The 19,352-nt window shown below is 39.4% G+C and overlaps 1 long non-coding RNA gene and 1 pseudogene across 1 annotated transcript in view; one reads left to right on the forward strand and one right to left on the reverse strand.

Moving 5' to 3' along the window:
• LOC109444443 (uncharacterized) overlaps positions 1-19,352 on the forward strand; it is a 117,774-nt gene that overhangs the window by 69,914 nt on the left and 28,508 nt on the right. The gene's annotated exons all lie outside the window — the stretch shown is intronic.
• LOC109444442 (small ribosomal subunit protein uS19) lies at positions 1,824-2,784 on the reverse strand (annotated as a pseudogene).

A 19,352-nucleotide genomic window follows, 5' to 3' on the forward strand; every position in this document is an offset into this window, starting at 1 on the left:
ACTTTCTTGGAATGTGCTTCTGTGGCTTTCTTAGATAAATGGAATACTCATGAGGTTAGTCGGATTTAGAGCAGGCTTATTCTCTTGTCTAAGCCGGTAAATGCCTCAGCTGTTTAATAAAACATTTCCTGGATTCATATTTGAGACTCAACTGACTTCCCACTCCTCAAGGCCAGTTGTTATTTTTCTTTTCCTATTTTCAAATGACTTAATTTCTATAACAAACTGGTAATCTCAGACAAGAGAAATGATTCAAATATCTCGTCTCTATGAGATGACTGTGGTACCTAGCTTTAGACACTAGAAAATTCTTTCTTTGTTAGAATTGGGTAGAATTAAATACATTTTAGAGCCAGAAGGGCCCATAGACCTTAAAGATTATCCAGGATAATGGTTTTCAGTTTTTTAAGTAGTGAGAATCTACCTCCTCCCACCCCCTGCCACCTTTTAAATTAATGAAATCTCATGCAGTAGCCTATTATTTGGAGCAAGAAAACACAGACCAGCTCTGGTTGAAGTAGGGATGAGGAGACTAAAATTTGCCCTCTCTGTCTGTTCCTTTCAGTCTAACTTTTAACATAGCTGACCCTGATGTATTTCCTGGTCATAGTTTAAAAAAAAAAAAAAATCACTGGGGTAGTGTAACGAATCCATTGTAAAGATGAAGAAATGCCTGCTTTTCCTCCTACCTCCCTGGCCACTTCTTCTCAATCTCTTTTACTGGATTTTTCTCTTTTTCTACCACCGGAGCTCCTCGGGACTCTGTTCTTAGACTTTTTCTACAGTCACATCTTTGATGCTTCTTTTCAGTCTTCCGGTTTTCAATTCCATCTACATGCTATTGATTCTCAGGTGTATATCTCCAGCCTAGACGTCACTCCTGAACTCCAGACATATTTCCAACTGTTTAATTGAAACTTTTCTTGGATGTCTAACCAATAGCTCAAAATGAACATGTCCCAAATAAGATGCTTGGCTTTCTCTTCTGTTGTTGCAGTTGCTTGATCCTCAAAATCCTTGACTCCACTCTTTCTCTGATGGTCTACATCTAATCCATCAGGAAATCCCATGGACTCCACCTTTAAAATATGTCTTGGGGGCGGCGGGATGGCTCAATTGGTTAGAGTGCGAGTTCTTAACAAGGTTGCTGGTTCGATTCCCACATGGGCCAGTGAGCTGCGCCCTCCACAACTAGATTGAAGGACAACGACTTGACTTGGTGCTGATGGGTCCTGGAAAAAAACACAGTGTTAACCAATCAAAAAAGAAAAAAGAAAAGAAAAGAAATACATGTAAATGTATATGTATTTTGAATAAGGTCATTTCTTCTTGGTTGCTATTAACCTGTCGCATACCACCTTCATCTCTCATCTGTATGATTGCAATAGTATGGTCTCTTAATTAGGGTGGTAACATGATTTATCATCTGAACTGGGGCACTTTGAAGACTTCAAGGAGAGGGGCATTAATAATGCTATTGAGACACATTATCCAGGATTGCTCTAGGCAGTCAGGAGGTAGGGTCACCCCACTCTTTTTCTTTTTCTTTTTCCTCCTCTCCTCTCCTCTCCTCTCCTCTCCTCTCCTCTCCTCTCCTCTCCTCTCCTCTCCTCTCCTCTCCTCTCCTCCTCCTCCTCCTCCTCCTCCTCCTCCCTCCTCCTCCTCCCTCCCTCCCCTCCCTCCTCCTCCTCCTCCCTCCTCCTCCTCCCTCCTCCTCCCTCCTCCTCCTCCCTCCTCCTCCCTCCCCTTCCTTTTCTTTTCTTTTCTTTTCTTTTCTTTTCTTTTCTTTTCAAGAGAAGTCTGCGCCTTTATTGCCCGGCAGGCTACTTGAGGGGAATGAAGCGGGAGGAGTGGGCCCTGATACCAGGCCGGCCGTGCTTCACAGGCTTGTAGGTTATGGAGAACTCGCCTAGGTAATGGCCTATTATCTCAGGCTTGATCTCCACCTGTTTGAAGGTCTTGTCGTTGTAGACACCCTCCATCTCGGGCAGGATGATCATGTCCCGCAGGTACGTCTTCACCACCTCGGGCTTCTCCAGGGGCGGGGCCTCCTTCTTGGCCTTGCACAAGCGCTTCAGCCGCGAGTGCTGTTCCCTCCGCAGGCCCCTGTTCAGCCACTGCTGCTGCGGGGCGCTGTACAGCTGCATCAGCTGCTCATAGGACAAGTCCAGCAGGTGGCGGAGGTCAATGCCACGGTAGGTGAACTTGCAAAAGGTCCGCTTCTTCTTCTGCTCTGCTTCTGCCATCTTGTGGGTTCTTCCCGGTCACCCTACTTACTCTTAACTCATCCTCCTGTCTCTACTCTTGCTACCTTGAAGTCTAATCCAGGTATATCAGCCAGAGTGTGCCTGTTCAACTCTAGCCTTAGATCATATATCACACCGTTCTAACCCTTCAGTGGACCTCATTTCATTCAAAATAAAGCCAAAGTCCTTGCAAGGTTCTGGACCATCTCTCCCGGTGTTGTCCTCCCCCCACATTTACTGTTACTCTCTTCCTCTACCCTTCTCTCTCCAGCTGCCTCTGTGCTGTTTTTCAATCATGCCAGGCCTGCTCCCATCTCAGGACCTTTGTGCTGGTTATTATTTCTCTGTCTGAAATGCCCTTCCCCAGGACATTTGCATGGCTGCATCCCTTTCCTCCTTCAATTGTCACTTAGTCACTGAGGCCAATCCTTACCATGTTATTTTAAATGATAACCACCCTCTTCTACTCCCTAGTTCCCTTTCTTTGCTTTAATTTTGTCATAGTATTGCTCTAATATTTTATATAATTTACTTCTTATATTTATTTTCTCTCTCCGGCCAATAGACCGCAAGCTCCATGTAAATGGGGAATTTTTTTCTTGGTTTCTGCTGTACCTCCTGAGCCTAGAACAGGGCCTGGCACATAGTTGGAACTCAAAAGATATTTGTTGATAACTGAGTGAAGAAGCTGAAAGCCTCAGAAGGTTAAAGAATTCCTTCAGTCACAAGGTGAGCTTGTGGAAACTCTGAGTCTGGAGCCGGATGAAGTCCATGACTTCCCATCTCAAGGGCTTTGGTTGGCACTATAGGACTACAATGCGGGATGAGACAGCAGAGCAAACTGCTGATTGTTCAGCTGGGCTCTGTTATAACTGGGCACTTTATCTTGTTCAGATCTGAATGTCATTTCTGAAGTCTGGGTACTGAAAACTGACATTGGAAACGGATCAGAAAAATTCATGAGGAACTAATTCTTAATAGAAATAATTCTTAGTTTTAAGAGCAGTGATGTGACAACAAATTAAATCCCATTCAGAGGATGATCTGAGAAGGATTTCTGCTTCAATCCTATTGAACTAGAGATTAAAATAACACTTTTTTGTGGTGACTGCCTCAGAAAACAGAATAATTCTAAGAAATTGTCTATGTCTGAGGAGAAGAATGGTAGGCTGGAGGCTGCGCTCTGCGAATGCTTGGAAATATGGAAATCTAGGGCTCTCTGTTGTTCTACTTTCATCTGCCTCTGTTTCTTTGAAAATATAAATCTTGCCTTCCTGCAAATAGTAGGGTGATGAGTGAGTCAAATTTTCAGTATTAATATGGGAATTGCTGCTGGTAATGTGTGACGCCTTCCATCTGTTATGTCTGAAGTGTCCTCCTCACGCTCTTTCCCAGGTTCCTTCCAAATATGAATCCAAAGTTTAATTATTTTCAATAGTTTGAAATATTTACATGTTGCTTTGTATGTTATATGCTGATTTTGAAATGCGATTAAATTATTTGCATGAGAGTCTTTCTTGTATCTCCAGTTAAATTTAAAATCTTCTGATGGTAGAGGTACCTATATACCTTTTTTTTTCCTCTTAAGTTTCTCTTAAATGAAGGCTATTCATCTCATAAGGGTCAATGAAGGGAATGAAAAGACCTCGATTCCACTTTTAGTTTTATGTTTACTACCTACATAATCTCTCTGATATTCATTTTTCTCATCTGTAAAATGAGAATAATAATAAAAATAATAATAACAACAAAAACTTCAGTGGGTAAGGCAGACCATCACGTAAATAAATAATATAAAATATTAGTATCCATTAGGTTATTGGTCCTGGACTTTCACTTTTGCGATAACTTCCCTCTCCCATTTCCCCCCTCCCCACTGCCCAGACCACTGCCCAGTTACCCCCCTTTTGGGGTAACTTCCCCCCTCCCCACTGCCCAGACCACTCCCATCTGCCTGATTACAGCCATATTTGAGCACCATGACCCAACCTCCCTACCCAGGTGATTGACAAAGGATGCCTGGGCACCTGACCAAGGAGGCTCTTTAAACTCTTGAAATTACGTAATACTGAAAAATTCCAGTTTCATTTGGCCTTTTAAATAGAGAAGAGGCAAGCTCAAAAAGTTTGGTTGGTGACATTTTTTTTTCCACCATACAGTTGAATCAGAGAGAAGGCAACTCTGCAGCTAAAGAGAATAAAATAAAGACAAAAAGAAAGAGAAGATTTTGGGGGTTTCCTGGACCAGTGCATTCCACTTCCTCATTCTTGAGGCCCAGTTGCATTCCTGCCCTGAGGCAATGAGAAACCCGGTATCCACAATCCACAGAATCTATTATTATTATTAGCTTTATTTAGCTTGAGTAGGTTTCTGTTATAACCAAAAGCATGATGATTGATATATATGAAAATTATTTGTAAGTCAGATATAATAGATTCTTTTTCACTGTGTTCCACATTCCTTTTTTATCTTAAGACCTGATAGCAGCAGAAATGTGTGAAGATTTTGAAGTGACTCAATACCTTAACCTCTACTTCCATCCACAGCACACACCGAGGCATTCTTTGTCACCAGCAGTCACCAAATATCATTTCCTTTGCACTATGGCAAGCTGATACAGCTGTTTTGTGGGCAAGAAAGGAATTGGGGCTTTTGTGGTAGCAAGCTAAGACTGAGTTAAGAAGGTAAGAATGCACAGACCCCGAGAATGACTATTTCTACAAAAAGGCTCACAGAGCAACAATTATTGGTAGGGAGTGTGGGTGGGTGGGGGTGCTGGCACTGGTGGGCTAGAACCCAGTGAAGCTGGGTGATACTGTTTCATAGCATGCTTTCAGGATCACTCCAGGACAGACCTTGCAGGGAGACAGGGCTGTGCCTCATATTTAACACTCATATGCGGTCCGTTTTGGTTTTGCTCACGCCATTTCATGACATGACCTCTAAGCGCCAAGATAAAATGAGACAGATGTGCTGCCTGGTCAGATGCAAAGAACTGTAAGTTGAATTCTTTTCCTTTAATTTCACATTGAACTTTTAAAGACTTTAAAAGAGATTCTAACACAAAGGACCCATTCATGTTTCCTACAGTTGTAGGGAAGTTGAAAACACACATATGAAAGCATCTTGGCTGTTTGTTAGCTTTAGAGGATGCAGTTAAGAGCACCATTGAGCTTTCCTCCACACCTTCCAAGTGTAAAGTCAATAAATGAGGTTAATTGCAGGCACCCATATCGGAAATAATTTTGGAGTCAGAACAATGGTGAGCAAACTTGTCCTCCAAGAGGAATGTGCAATTCTGCATGGCAAATGTCACAGATGGCATGGCAGGCTGAGGAAAACCACATTTCTCTGTCATCTACTCTGTTTTTTTGTTAAAATTCAAGTGCCTTGCCTACAAGCTGACTGGATCTGTCTCCCATCACTGCAAAATGTGAGGAGGGTCTTGAACACCAGCACTGTGGTTGTTTTTAGACCGTGGCGGAAATGGATACGATGGAAAAATGGGTGGCAGAGTGACATGACTTAAGCCATCTCCTGCTGAGAGGTGGCCAGTTAGTTAAGGAACCGGAAGGTCAAGCAGAATCCATGGTAGAGTTAAATGGAATGATCCAGATGAAACCTACCAGGATTCTCTGAGCTGCAATTTTACTGTGAGAGAGTTCTGACATCAATAATGGGGTGTGCAGAGGAAACCTGCTTCCCCCCAAATTTACTTTCACCCCTCCCCCCACACTCATTGATCTTAATAACTTTAAAATAGCCTGCAAAACAGATGACCAAATGATTTGTCTCCCCAAAGTTCCCTCCTATGGCATGGTCTCTTAAATTTGTGATTAGTAATTATCATTCGATAAGAGTTCGGTAACTTATCCATTTGGAAACACCCAATAAAAAGATTTATGGCATTGCAAATGATACACAATTATATTGTAATTCAATGACTTAATGTTCTAAAGCTAAAAAATAATTATATTTGGCTGGTCTATATGTAAAACAAATGGCAGAAAGGGGCAGAGTGTTAGCCATCCACACACGGTATCAAATACAAGGTAAATGCTAATATTCTTGTACTGATTTCTTTGCAAGTAATAAGTACCACACAGTCCAAGGAACTTATACTTTGGAATGAGATTTGGGTGTGGATCCTGGTTCTACCACAGTGAATATGTCATTTAAGGCAATTTAAATAACCTCTTAAAAACCTCAGTTTCTTTTTTGGGAAATTGAGAGTAAAACCCACCTTACAGAGCTGTGATGAGAATTAAATGAAATAATAAATATAAAGAACCTGGAACTGCAGTTAGCCAAAAGAAGATTATTACTTCCTACCTAACCCCACTTTTTCTCCAGGTACATTTGTAACTAGCACATACTACATTATTTTGATGGCTTTTTCTTGTTTCCTCACAAATTATTTAGTTTTTAATTGATTTTTCTCTTCAGGGGAGGCATTACAAAACAAGAACAACAGAACCAGTGGAAAACAATCCCTCAGGAATAAGTTGATTAATTACTGATGGTTATTCTCAATGTCAAGTGCAGTACCTGGAATATGGTAAATACTCAAGATTTTTGATTAGTTGATTGATGATCTGCCAAATGCTTTAATTTAAAATTTCAAGCTTTACTTTTAAAAGAGCCGCTACAGTTGTTGAGCATGGAATTAAACCTTTCTTAGAAAAATATCTCCATATATGAAGGGTATCATGATTTGTTCCTGAGTATAGAATTAGGAACCGAAGTTGAAAGTCCTAAGGAAGGTAATTTCAGCTCAATTTTAAGAACTATTTAACAATTAGAACTGTCCATTTGTATAGTGGATGTTCCTGTGAGGTACATTAGAAGATGAAATGATCTTAAAAACACTCGTTTCCCCTGAAATGCCTCCCTATTTCTATTGTATCCTGTATTGATGTTATTTTTTATTAATTAAAATTATAAGAGGTTGTATGTATATGTATGTATGAACCAGGTAATGTTAGTGAACTTTAACCAATCACTCACTGTCTCAGAATGTCAGAGCAATGTCGCATTCTGGACAAGCATAGTGAAGGTTTAGCCTCATCTTGGGTGCATGCAAAGGGTGGGGTTGTGGTTATAAGATAAGTGAATAGGTGATATGCTTATAAGGTAAGTTATAAGATAAGTGAGTACCTCTGTTTGTGACTCAGTTTTTTAAAAAAAATTGTTCTGGGTTCTCCTGTTGAGTATTCTTGACTACCGTCCCCTGACAATCTAGTCAGAGCTCTGCTGGGTGACCAACTGGGCCCCTAACATTGGTGGCAAGGGAGGGTGGGTGTTATGACATTCTTTGTCCATCAGATCGCTTTATGTGCCCAGTGGAATGCCATCCTAGAGATGTCCCTATCTCTGAGACTGAAGGGTAGGATGCAGGGAGGGAAAAGAGACAGTTATACTGAATTGGCTTTTCAATTCATCCTTGATCTTCCATCTGTTTTAAAAGACTAGCTATTAACATAAGACTGGTTTAATCAGGCTAATTCACATTGAGAAGGAAATTTGAAATCCGAATGAATTCTGAGAGTGGTATATCTATTAACTTGGACCTGCCTAGAATCATCCAGAGAGGTGGTAGAAGCTTCCGCCCTTGCAGAGCCCTTTATGGAGTGCTGATGCAGTAGGCGTGACGATGGGAGGCCAACTCTATGTTCTTTTACAATTTGGGGACTCTGTGGGGATTTTTAAGACAAAGCAGGATGAATTCTGGTTTTGGAAGTGAGAAGAAAGTTCTGGACTAGATTTTACCATGTGGTTCTGCTTGCTGTGACCGTTAGAATCTCAGTCCCATTGCTGGGTGAAATCTGTACATTTTCCCTAGTGCTACATTCACAAAGTGGTCGACCAGAACTCTTACCTCTTGGCATAATTTTTAGCTGCTCAGAATGAAGCTGTGGAAACACCTTGGATTTAATCATGGCAAATGATGTGTTTACTTCAGAACATTTTAAGTTAATGAAAAACCTGGAAAATATCAATTTGGTCATAATGCAAAGTCCAGAAAGCAGTAAATAATTCTAGCACCTTTCTGTGTCCACGAAACACAAAACTAGCTTTGTTTTATTTTTTTCTATTTTAAATCTATTTTCTGTTTTAAATCTCAGTGGGATATGTTTTCAGCTTTGAAAGGCTCATTAAATCACAGATCCTTAAATTAGGTTCTTTTCAATGGGTATGAAAAACACAAGCACCCCTAAGTTTTACTAATTCATACTGTCTTGAGTTGTCTGGGTGGACACATTCACATTCAGAGAGAGAATCTTGGTCAATCTACTGAATTACTACTACATGGTAAAAAAACACATTTTAGTTTATCAATGTGTACTTGAAGGAATCTCCCCATATGTACATTGGTCTGTCAATCCACATTTATTTTATAGTCTTCCCTTTATGAGTGGCAGGTTAAATACTTCATTTACATTCTTTGAAAGGTCTATAAAGAACAATTTATGCTAAAAATATTCCTGCTTATGGGACATGCTTGGGTAGAGGGAAGGGTAGAGGGTTCAGCACGGTTGCTTCCTGAGGCTAAGTCTTGCAGTGGTGGTACAGGGAGTGCACGTGATTATCCAACCTAAACTTCCTACCTGCTTTGTGCCAAGTCCTGTGTGGGACAGTTTGGATACCGTCTGCCTCATGGGCTTAACAGCTTTGTCTGTTTTTTGTGATGGTTAGGGATCACTTACGAGAGCAGCGTGAAGACAAGTCATGGTACTGATTGGATTAGGACTGTTCCCAGCACGATCAGAGGGGTCCTGCTGAATCCTCTCTTACGTGTGGGCTCTCAGGGGTCATGTTCCTAGGATGCTATATAGACTTACTGGCCACGAAGCCAATGGTAAGTCCTCAGGTTGGTGGCCAATTCAAGAGCAGCTTTTATGTGTCATATGATAAATGCCCTAGCAGAAATTTGATTCAAGCTAGTGAAATAAAAATAGCAAGTGAATTTTATGTGACCAAAAGAATGAAAAGCGTTTTTATCATACTGCCTACTTTGTAAAAAGGAAAAAGCAATGTATTTACTGATTCAAGAATAGCTAGCATTATTGAGTTCTTACTGTGTACCAGGAGCTATACTAAGTATCATATATACATATTCTCATTTAATCTTCATCTCAGCCTTATGAACTATATGTTGTTACCGTGTTTCCCTGAAAATAAGACCTAGCCGGACAATCAGCTCTAATGCGTCTTTTGGAGCAAAAATAAATATCAGACCCAGTCTTATATTATGGTAAAATAAGACTGGGTCTGATATTTATTTTTGCTCCAAAAGACGCATTAGAGCTGATTGTCCGGCTAGGTCTTATTTTTGGGGAAACACAGTATTATCTCAATTTTGCCATTAGGGAATTAAGGCTCAGAGAGGCCGACTCACTTGGTCAGCATTGTGTGGCTCTTGAATGGGAGGGAAAGCAGTGGGCTTGAATCCTAATCTCTGACTTCAAAGCTCATGCTCTCGCTATTGATTTAGCTCCCGTGTTGGAGGAGACACGCAGGGAAACAAATCCACTGATCGTCCTGTCTTCTTTAGCCTGTTAATGGCCCTGTTGTCTCCCCAAGTCAGAAACTGGAGTCACCTGGACCTTTTTGCTTCCTCTCTTGACCTTTCCCCTCACCCATCAGTCTATAAGTCCTGATAATTTTAATTCCTAGAATTTCCTGAATCTGCCTGTATTCATCATGTTTTACCTGAACAACTGCAGTAATTTTCTAACCAGCACCTCTCTCTGTCTCTCTATTCCTCTCCAGTCTTCACAATGCTGCCAACAACATCGAACAACACAGATGTTTATGCCACATCTCTGCTTAAAACCCTCCAGTGACTTTTAGGCCCATCATGATCTGGACCCTTTACCCACTCCGTTCTCTCACTCGGTGTTCTAGGGATGTTGAACTAGTTGCAGAAGGCTGATTGTGCTGTTTCTCCCATGCCTCTGCTTATCCTGTTCTCTATGACCAGAATCACCTCCTCATGGTTTTCTGCCAGCAAACTGGCTCTAATGTCTCCTCTGAGAAGCTGTCAGACCTCCCTGCCTCTGATCGTACCTCTTTTGTGTCTCTGTGACAACAATCACCACTTCGAGCTGCAATTTAACACTTGCCTGGTTCCCCCCACTGCACAGTGGATGTTTTAAGGCAGATAAATGTAGGCTATCAGGTAGACACAGTGTATTAGAAGGAGCAGTCTACACCAAAAGGAACACCAAGAACAAGCATCTTACGGTACCGTTAGTCCCACCAGGAATACTGCTCAGGCACCTCAAAAGAGAAGCTTTCCATATAGGTATCCGTGACACTCGGACACCTATTTTGCTGTTGTGATCAGCTCATATGCCAAGTGTCAGCCCTGCCAGCATGGTCCCTCTGTATTTCTCTGCTGGAATGTACTAATTTAGGCACCAACTATGCTGCCCTCTAAGTTTGCAGCAGGGGACATTTTGTCAGATCCCATGTTTCTCCTTACTCACTGGGCATAGTCCCTTTGTCCCTATACATGCAGAGATATCACAGGAACATGGTCTGTTTGCCCCTCCCTGAATAGGCCATTTTCTCCTTCTCTTTGCACTTCAGTTTTTCTGTTTTTAAATAATTGAATGTTAATCATAAGTTTTCTTTGGGGTACTTTGTGAAATGGTGCTCTTGCCATTGTAAAAGTAATGTACCCCTCATTTGGAGCTCAGTTTTTCTTTGAGTTGTTATTGGGCCATTGTCCTCTCTGAGGGTGACAAATCCTGGCATGTATGCAGCCTTGCCACAACTCCCCACAGTCCATGGAAAATATTGCAAATGGGTTACAGCGTTCTTGTCACTAAGCCTGGGCACAGCCACAGAATCTTGCTTTACTCAGCATTCCAGGTAGCTACTACCAGTCATTTGGAGTTGACACCTGAGAGGAAAGTCAAATTGACCTGTGTTCTAATGTTGGCTGTACAGTCTGCCTAGTAGTTCTTGGAGAAAATGGAACTATCTTTGCCCAGGGACCACAACATGACCTTTATTAATTTTTATCTTGTTCCCATGAAGCTATTAGGTCTTTGTGGGTGAAAATATAAAAATCTGCAAAAATCCTCCTAGCTATAATGTTAAACGCACATAAAACCCACACTTGTTTGCAGGTACCAGGAACAGGGTCTGCTGTCATTTGATCGTGAATAATGTACCTCCTGAAATAGTCAATGCACCAACTATTCACTTTAAACTCAAAGGGTTAAGACACTGGTAATTCTTAGGAGATAATGTGCATATGGTGTGAGAAATAGAAAAAAGAAACAGAAAAGTGATTAAAATAAGATCGTTTGATTTTTTGTTTGTTCATTTATTTTGTTCTTTATATTCCACATGTAAGTGAGATCATATGGTATTTGTCTTTCTCTGTCTGACTTATTTCACTTAGCATAATACCGTCCAGGTCCATCCATGTCACAAATGGCAAGGTTTCATTCTTTTTTTATGACTGAGTAATATTACACTGTATAAATATACCACAATTTCTTTATCCAGTCATCTGTTGATGGGCACTTACATCGTTTCCATATCTTGGCTATTATAAATAATGCTGCAATCATCACAGGGGTGCATATATTTTTTTCAAATTACTGTCTTGGATTTCTTTGGATAAATACCTAGAAATAGAATTGGCTGGGTCATAAGGTAGATCTATTTTAAAATTTTTGAGGAACCTCCATACTGTTTTTCATAGAGGCTCCACCCATTTGCAATCCCACCAACTGTGCACCAGGGTTCCCTTTTCTCCACATTCTCACCAACACTTGTTGTTTGTTGATTTATTGATAATAGCCTTTCTGATAGGTGGGAGGTGATATCTCATTGTGGTTTTAATTTGTATTTCTCTGATAATTAGTGATGTTGAGCATCTTTTTATATGTCTATTGGCCATCTGTATATCCTCGTTGGAGAAATGTCTATTCAGATCCTCTGCTCATTTTTTAATTGGATTGTTAGGTTTGTTTTTTGTTTTTTTTTTGCACGAGTTCTTTATAAATTCTGGATATTAACCCTTTATTGGATATATTATTGATTAATAGCTTCTCCCATTCTATAGGTTGTCTTTTAGTTTTGTTGGTGGTTTCCTTTGCTGGGCAAAATCTTTTTAGTTTGATGTAGTCCCATTTGTTTATTTTCTCTTTTGTTTCTCTTGACTGAGGTCACATATCAGAAAAAAATATTACTAAAACTAATGCTGGAGAATTTATTGCCTATGTTTTCTTCTAGGAGTTTTATGGTTTTGGGTCTTACACTTAAGTCTGTAATCCATTTTGAGTTTATTTTTGTATACGGTGTAAGAAGGTGGTCTAGTTTCATTTTTTTGCATGTATCTGTCCAGTTTTCCCAACACTATTTATTGAATAGCCTGTCTTTACCCCAGATAATTAGACTTTTTAAAAAGAAAAGTAAGAAAGGTGATTACAGATGTGAATGTTACTCGTGTATTAAAACAAACACAATAATAAAAAGCACTGAAGGAAAATGAAAGTCTAGGTTTCCATTAAAATCTAACAAAATTATTCAACAGATCAGATCGCTAGATATTATACTTGCTTTCATTTCATTTTGTTATTGCCTCAAAATAATCTTAAATAATAAGAAAACCCATATGTATGTCCTGTGAGGTGCGTTTGCAAACATTCAGCCAATTGAGGATGAAATTTAGCTTTAAAATGAAAGTATATTAGAGACCTACAGAAAGAAGATGAGTGTCTGTGAGGTAATACTGAATAGTAGGAAAGAGGCTGAGCCGGGGTGTCAGAGAGATTGGAGTTTCGTCTGGTCTCTCTGCTTGTTGTGAACTGTGTGACACTGGGCAGACTGTATAATGTCTCTGAGCCTTACTATCTGCGTGTGTAAGATGGAGATAGTTACAATACCCATGTGAATGTATAATGCCGAGAGACACTTCAAAAGCCTGGCATATAATCGGCACTCAATCAATGGGGGTACTATGTGGCAAGTGGACCGATAATAAATGAAAATGCATTGTGCTATTTAAATTGCAGTCAGAAAGATTGCCTTTGGTTAAGGTAATCTTTTTTCTGATAGATTTTTCACCGAGAGACCCTTAAATCACCCGAATAGCAGACTTGAACTAGAGGGGGAGATTAGCTCTGAATAAACAAATCCAAGTCTGATATGACCTTCAAGGCAGTTGTGACTGCCTGTGCTGCAGCTGGCCTGGGTCTGCCCTGAGACCAATACTTCAATTTGTTCAGTGTCCAGATCAGAAGGAGCTGGAGCCCACTAGAAAAATCACCCCTGTGACAAAGGATTATATGGTTCACCCAGATCCTACCATGAGGAATCCTTCACTGGTTACAAGACTGGCTTTTTAGCAACTGCTCCAGGAACAGCTGTAAACAGACGCGGAGAACTTGCCTGTTGCCCCTCGTAGTATCTGAACCAACATATACTCAGAGAGAGAATAAGACAGAAATCATTATCAATTTGTCCTCAAACTCAAGGAGTGCCTCTTATAGGCAAATAGAGTTCTGAGTTTGACAATCCTCCCTGTAGCTCCAAGGGAAATCAGCATTGCCGTTCATTTTTATTTTATAGGCAGAAAACCCAAGGCATCAAGGGATTAAATAATTTGTATTGGAACGAGATTTTACTAACTCCATAGAAAATTGACCTAAATTTAAACATAGATAAACCACATCCTTTATTTAAACAGTATTTTACAGTCTATGATGAAAGAATATTTAGAGATGGAATTTCCAGATTGGCTGTTCATGAACTCACAGAAAAATCATGCAACTTTCCATTCATTCAGCAAACTTATTCAGTGCATACCAAGTGCTAGGTACTGTGATAGGTGCTGGGGATTTATTACCTGCCCTCAGGGAACTCAGAAGACACACATGTAAAAAAATAAAATTAAGTGGTATAGACACTGTGATAGTGACAAAAGTTTGTACACATTACGGTAGGGGTCAAAAGAGGAGGCAAGTTCTGAAAGATCATTCTGTTTGTTTTGCCCTGGGTAGACTTGGCAACAGGAAGAATGCTACTGAACCCTAAAAGAGTTGCCGTACTTGCCAAGTTCAACCCGCAAAGAGGAGAACACAATAAACTTGTATGTCTAAGTGCTAGAAGTCATGAATGCATGTGCGCAGAGAATGCTATCTTTTATGTTTAACATCTGAATTGAGATTGTCATTATTTTCTAAATTCTGAAAAACTAGGCTTTTCAGTCTCCTACAATTTGACCTTCAAAAACAATTCCTTGCTAATAGCTATCTTGTCAAAGTAGAGACTTACCCCGGGGAGAGCCCAAAATCAACCCAGAGGTTAGATTGTTGGAAGGAGGGTGAAGTTCCAGGCCCTGACAAAATTAAACACAGCTTTCAACCCACTTACACACTCTCTTCTTGAAACATTCCCTTGCGTTGACTTTGGCAACGCCCCATTTTCCTGGTTTCCTTCTAATTTACCGGCACTCCTTCATAGTCTCATTTGCTGATTCATCATCCTCTATCTTTAACGAAGGGGTTTTTCAGGGCTCTCTTATTTTCTTGCTATAGTCTCTCCCTCGCTAATTTCACATTCTGCCATAACTTCTATTACAATGTAAATGGCAGTCACTTTCACCTGTCTCCAATTTAGATCTTTCTCTATCATCCAGACATGTATGTCCAACTGAAACTTCATATAGCACTTGGGCTTCTCTGACCAAACTTGCATAGAATGGAAGCTCATTGAATTTCCCCTCAAACTCTCTCCCTGGCAAGTGTTTTATCCCTTGGGGACACTTGTCTACCTAATTCAGAGATTCTCTAACCTGGCTTCACATGTGAAACATCTGAGAGGCACTGAAAACATACCCTGCTTAATCAATTAAGTCAGAATCTTGGAGATGAGGGTCTTCAGGAGAGTTTAATGAGCAGGTAGGTTAAGAATCGCTGAGCTAGTTGCTCAAGTTGGCAATCTGTGAGTTATCTTGACCTCTTCCTTTTCATTATCTTTTCATAACCAGTCACTTACCTGCTGATATTTTGCCTATTAAATAGCTCTTGACTTTATCTACTGTTTTCCATCATCAAAGCCATCACCCTAAAAAAAGACATCATCATCTCTTGCCTGAAATAACCTCTACTTGTTCTCTTTGCCTCTATTTTTATTCCCATCCACATCATTTTCACATGCAGCCAGGGTGACTTTTAAAAAAATCTGATCACATTGCTCTCTTATTTACAATATTGCACTGGCTTTCTAGTTGCTCTTAGAATAAGCCTCAGGTCATTATGACCTATAAAGATGTGGACATAGGGCTATCACGTTTTTGTTTTGGTCTGATCAGCAAACTTACCCATCTCTACTCTTCTGATAACATGTCTCCCTGACCACCAACACACAAAATAGGTTTATGATTCCTGGGGTGGGCTCAGTGATCCAAGCCTACCAGGTTAACCAGGGGCCTCCTTCCTTATAATTTTGGGTCTAATGTAGAAGCAGCCATACTTTGGGGTCCTGGTGAAAGGGTATGGATTTGGAGATCTTGGCAAACATATTTTCTCCTCTCCAACTCAGAGTTAAATCCAGTATTCCTGACAACAGGTGAAAAGCTTCTCTATGATTAATTAATTCTTTGAGTAATATTTTGTTTACTGTCTACCTTTCCTGCTCAGTTGTTAAGTCCATGAGGGCAACAGCCATGCCTGTTTCATTCAGTGCAGTATCTTTCTTTCCTAGTACATAGAAAGTCATCGTTCTTTGATTGATGGATGGATGGATGAATGAATGAATGAATGTCTAGTCTTGGAGACATCCACAGCAAAATAAAGGCCATATTAAGGAAACAGATGTCAATGGAAGGTTTGTGAACCCATTTTAACAAATTTCACTGTGCTGACTTAGCAAAGGGACCCTGAAATGGAGGTATGTATGACATGTGAATGCCTAGCCACCCACTGCTACCATCAGGGATTTAGCTTTCTCTCACCAGGAGATGCTCCCTGATATTTTTAGGCTCCTCTTCCCTAGTGAGATAAAATTTCTATCCCAAATCACCCCAGAATGGGATACTTACTGTGGACTGCTTTATTTTACAATATGACATGGGAATGGAAGAAGAGAGTCTGCTTTTTAAGCTCCTTAAAATGCAGTTGTATTAAAAATAGCTGTTGAGACACATCCATAAAATAAGCTCTAAGGAATGATAAGGGAGAGTTACAGATATGTGTTTTGGTGTTCTACCCAGAAATATTGCGCAATATAGATATAAATTTATTCCTTAAGAATTTAACCAAAGTATATATAATCCTCTATGATTTTTGCTTTATAATTTAATTCACTAGAGTTCTTGGATGTAGCCATTTGATTCATTGATATTGAAGTGGAAATGTCTAAAAGGCAAACCCTAAAAGCACATCTATTTTAATTATGAATAATACATGAATCAGATTTACCCCATCTTTAAACTTCACCCCATCTGTAACCTATTCTCCCTTGGGTAGGGATTAGGGATGAGATGAAATCAGGGATGGGTTAGATGAAATCAAGTTTGGGAGAGGGATGGTATGGAAATTTGGTCGCAAGTGGCAGGCAAACTACATGGAAAAAGGAGTCATAGTCTTGCCACACTTGCCAATCTCAGAAAGGGCCACCCATTGGTCTAAATCGGGATGCTGCTCATTTTCTGAGAATTCACTTGCATCATTTGTATCTCAATATCTTGGATTTATCTCTCAAATGACAATTGTCATTATCATTACTTTTAATCAATAAATAGATGCGTTCATTTACTTGAGATATCCATTCTGTCATTTCATTTGAAAAGCTATAGGACGAACAGCTTTAAGTTGTCTTCTTGATTCTATAATCCTATCTGAGTGGGTATATATTACCCACTAGGCAAGGTGGAGGAGGGATTAGAAAGAGGATAACTTCGGCACAAGAGGATCTCATATTCTCCAGATTTCACAGAAAACACTTAGATTTCTAATAGTTTTCTCAGTAGTCCATTATATATTAGGCATTTTGCTAATTATTAAGCTCCTTCAAAATGGGGCTTAGGGGAATAGGTGATTAACCTTAAAGTCTAACTTGATCAATTCCAATAGACTTTGAAAATCTGTGCTGTTTTTCTGATTTTATAATTAAAGTGTGTTCATGTAGAATAGCATATTCTGTATTCAAATAATAGAGAAATAAAACTTTAAAAGAGGACAATTCTCCAAGATCAAGTTTAAGGTGAGGGATGGAGTAAAAATCAGAGACGAAGTCAGACTCATTGCAAAATGTTGAAGTATAAACTTCAAGGCCTCTCACTTGCACGGACCTCTTGAAAAGCCTTGGGAGGGCTCTAGTAATATGTAGTCATTTGCTATTATAAAATGTATAAAAATAAAATATTTTAAGTGCAGTAAATGGAAGCTGTTTTCTCTTTCCACTCTGACTTTCTCTTGTCACATTTTCGTTCATGAAGAGTGGCACTGGGGTTGTCGCAGGCCTTTTGGAGAACAGACTACAGAAACGTAGAGTTGGAGATCATTTACATTTAGGTCAGAGAGGTATATTTACATTGTTTGCAGTCATATCCACGAGGAGCTATTTAGTTAGCTATTTTGGTGTAGAAATTACTTCCAGGCACACTACTACCACCCATTGCTTTGACTCACCCACACATGACACAAAAGTGTAAGACCAGAGCTTGCATGGTAACATGTGAGTGAGCAATAGCTCTTACCACTGAAAGTATGTGCGTGGTGAAGGAGAAACAGATTTGAAATATATGGAGCCAGAAGCCAGTCTGTGGAAAATTCTTCCAATCATCAGGCACACAAAATTGTAAGAGAATCACTCAGTTCTCATCAAAAGAGAAGTTCTTTGCTGCCAGAAATATACTTGATAATGTATTTAATACATTTAGAAATATTTTGTAAATCTCTCCAAATGGAATTTATCAGAATTACTGTATTTATAGGACACATACATGCAGTACTACAAACCTTGTAGTATTGTATATCTTTGTAAAGTTACATGTTTTATGCATCCCAACATATCACTAAATTACATAGGTATATTGGAAAAACATTTACATTTCTAACTGATTTAAAATAAAATACTGACATCAACAATGATAACAAAACATAATGTATCATTATAACAAGTTCATTGACTAGGTATTAAGTTCTATTCATTCAAAAGAGTAAGATTGATTACTGCACAGGAAAACTTGAGATGTCTTGAAACTGTACAGCTCATAGCTCATAAGAAACCTGGTAGAAGTTTTCCAAAATTTGATATAAATCCGAAGAATGTACATGTAATTGCCAGAAACAAATTGTAATGCTAAACTATTAGGAACTATCAGCAACTTGATTCTAAACTATCAATAATTAAAAACAAATTTTGATGAATGATGCTAGAAGAAAGATAAAATTATCTTTCTATTCTAAGGACCAATATTACAAAATCATTGGCATGTGAAGGGATGATCAAGGAGTATATAGTCAAAAATTAGAGGAAAATGTTCTATAGAGGTCTGCTAGGCAGTTAATAAAAATTGTTATTTTTCTGGGTTTTTGATGCTTGTGTTTTGCAGCTTTTTAAAATTTGTAATTTGCTGTGTGTTTTTTCCTCATTCTAAATAAATACTTATTTTCCTACCAAATTTATTTATTTATTTTTTCAAATATAAGACTTAGGCCCCATAAGACCTGAATCTAACACTGGTAGGGAATATTTCTTTTATGTTTTTGAAAAGATGGTAATTTTACATGTTGACAAGGTGATTTGACACCAAATGCTCCATCAAAGTGTTAGGTCAAAACACCCTGATTTGGACCAGGCTCCTCCCAGGCTTACTCCAGTCAGCACTGCTGGCTCAAACCTCACATTCATAAATGAGGCCTTTGACATTCTCTCTAAGTGAGACTATACCTACAGTTACTGGGACATGCAGAACTGAAACTAGAAGTTATTCATTGCACGCCTTTATATGTGTGACCTACTATCAGACCACATGCCTTGGGGTGCACTTTGAGTTGATATTTAAAAAATAAATCACCTTATGCCTAGTACAGTTATAGTGTGTTGATTGTTTTTCCTGTTAAAGGCATTAAT

Source organism: Rhinolophus sinicus, linkage group LG03 (assembly GCF_036562045.2).
Source record: "Rhinolophus sinicus isolate RSC01 linkage group LG03, ASM3656204v1, whole genome shotgun sequence".
Classification (NCBI taxonomy): domain Eukaryota; kingdom Metazoa; phylum Chordata; class Mammalia; order Chiroptera; family Rhinolophidae; genus Rhinolophus; species Rhinolophus sinicus.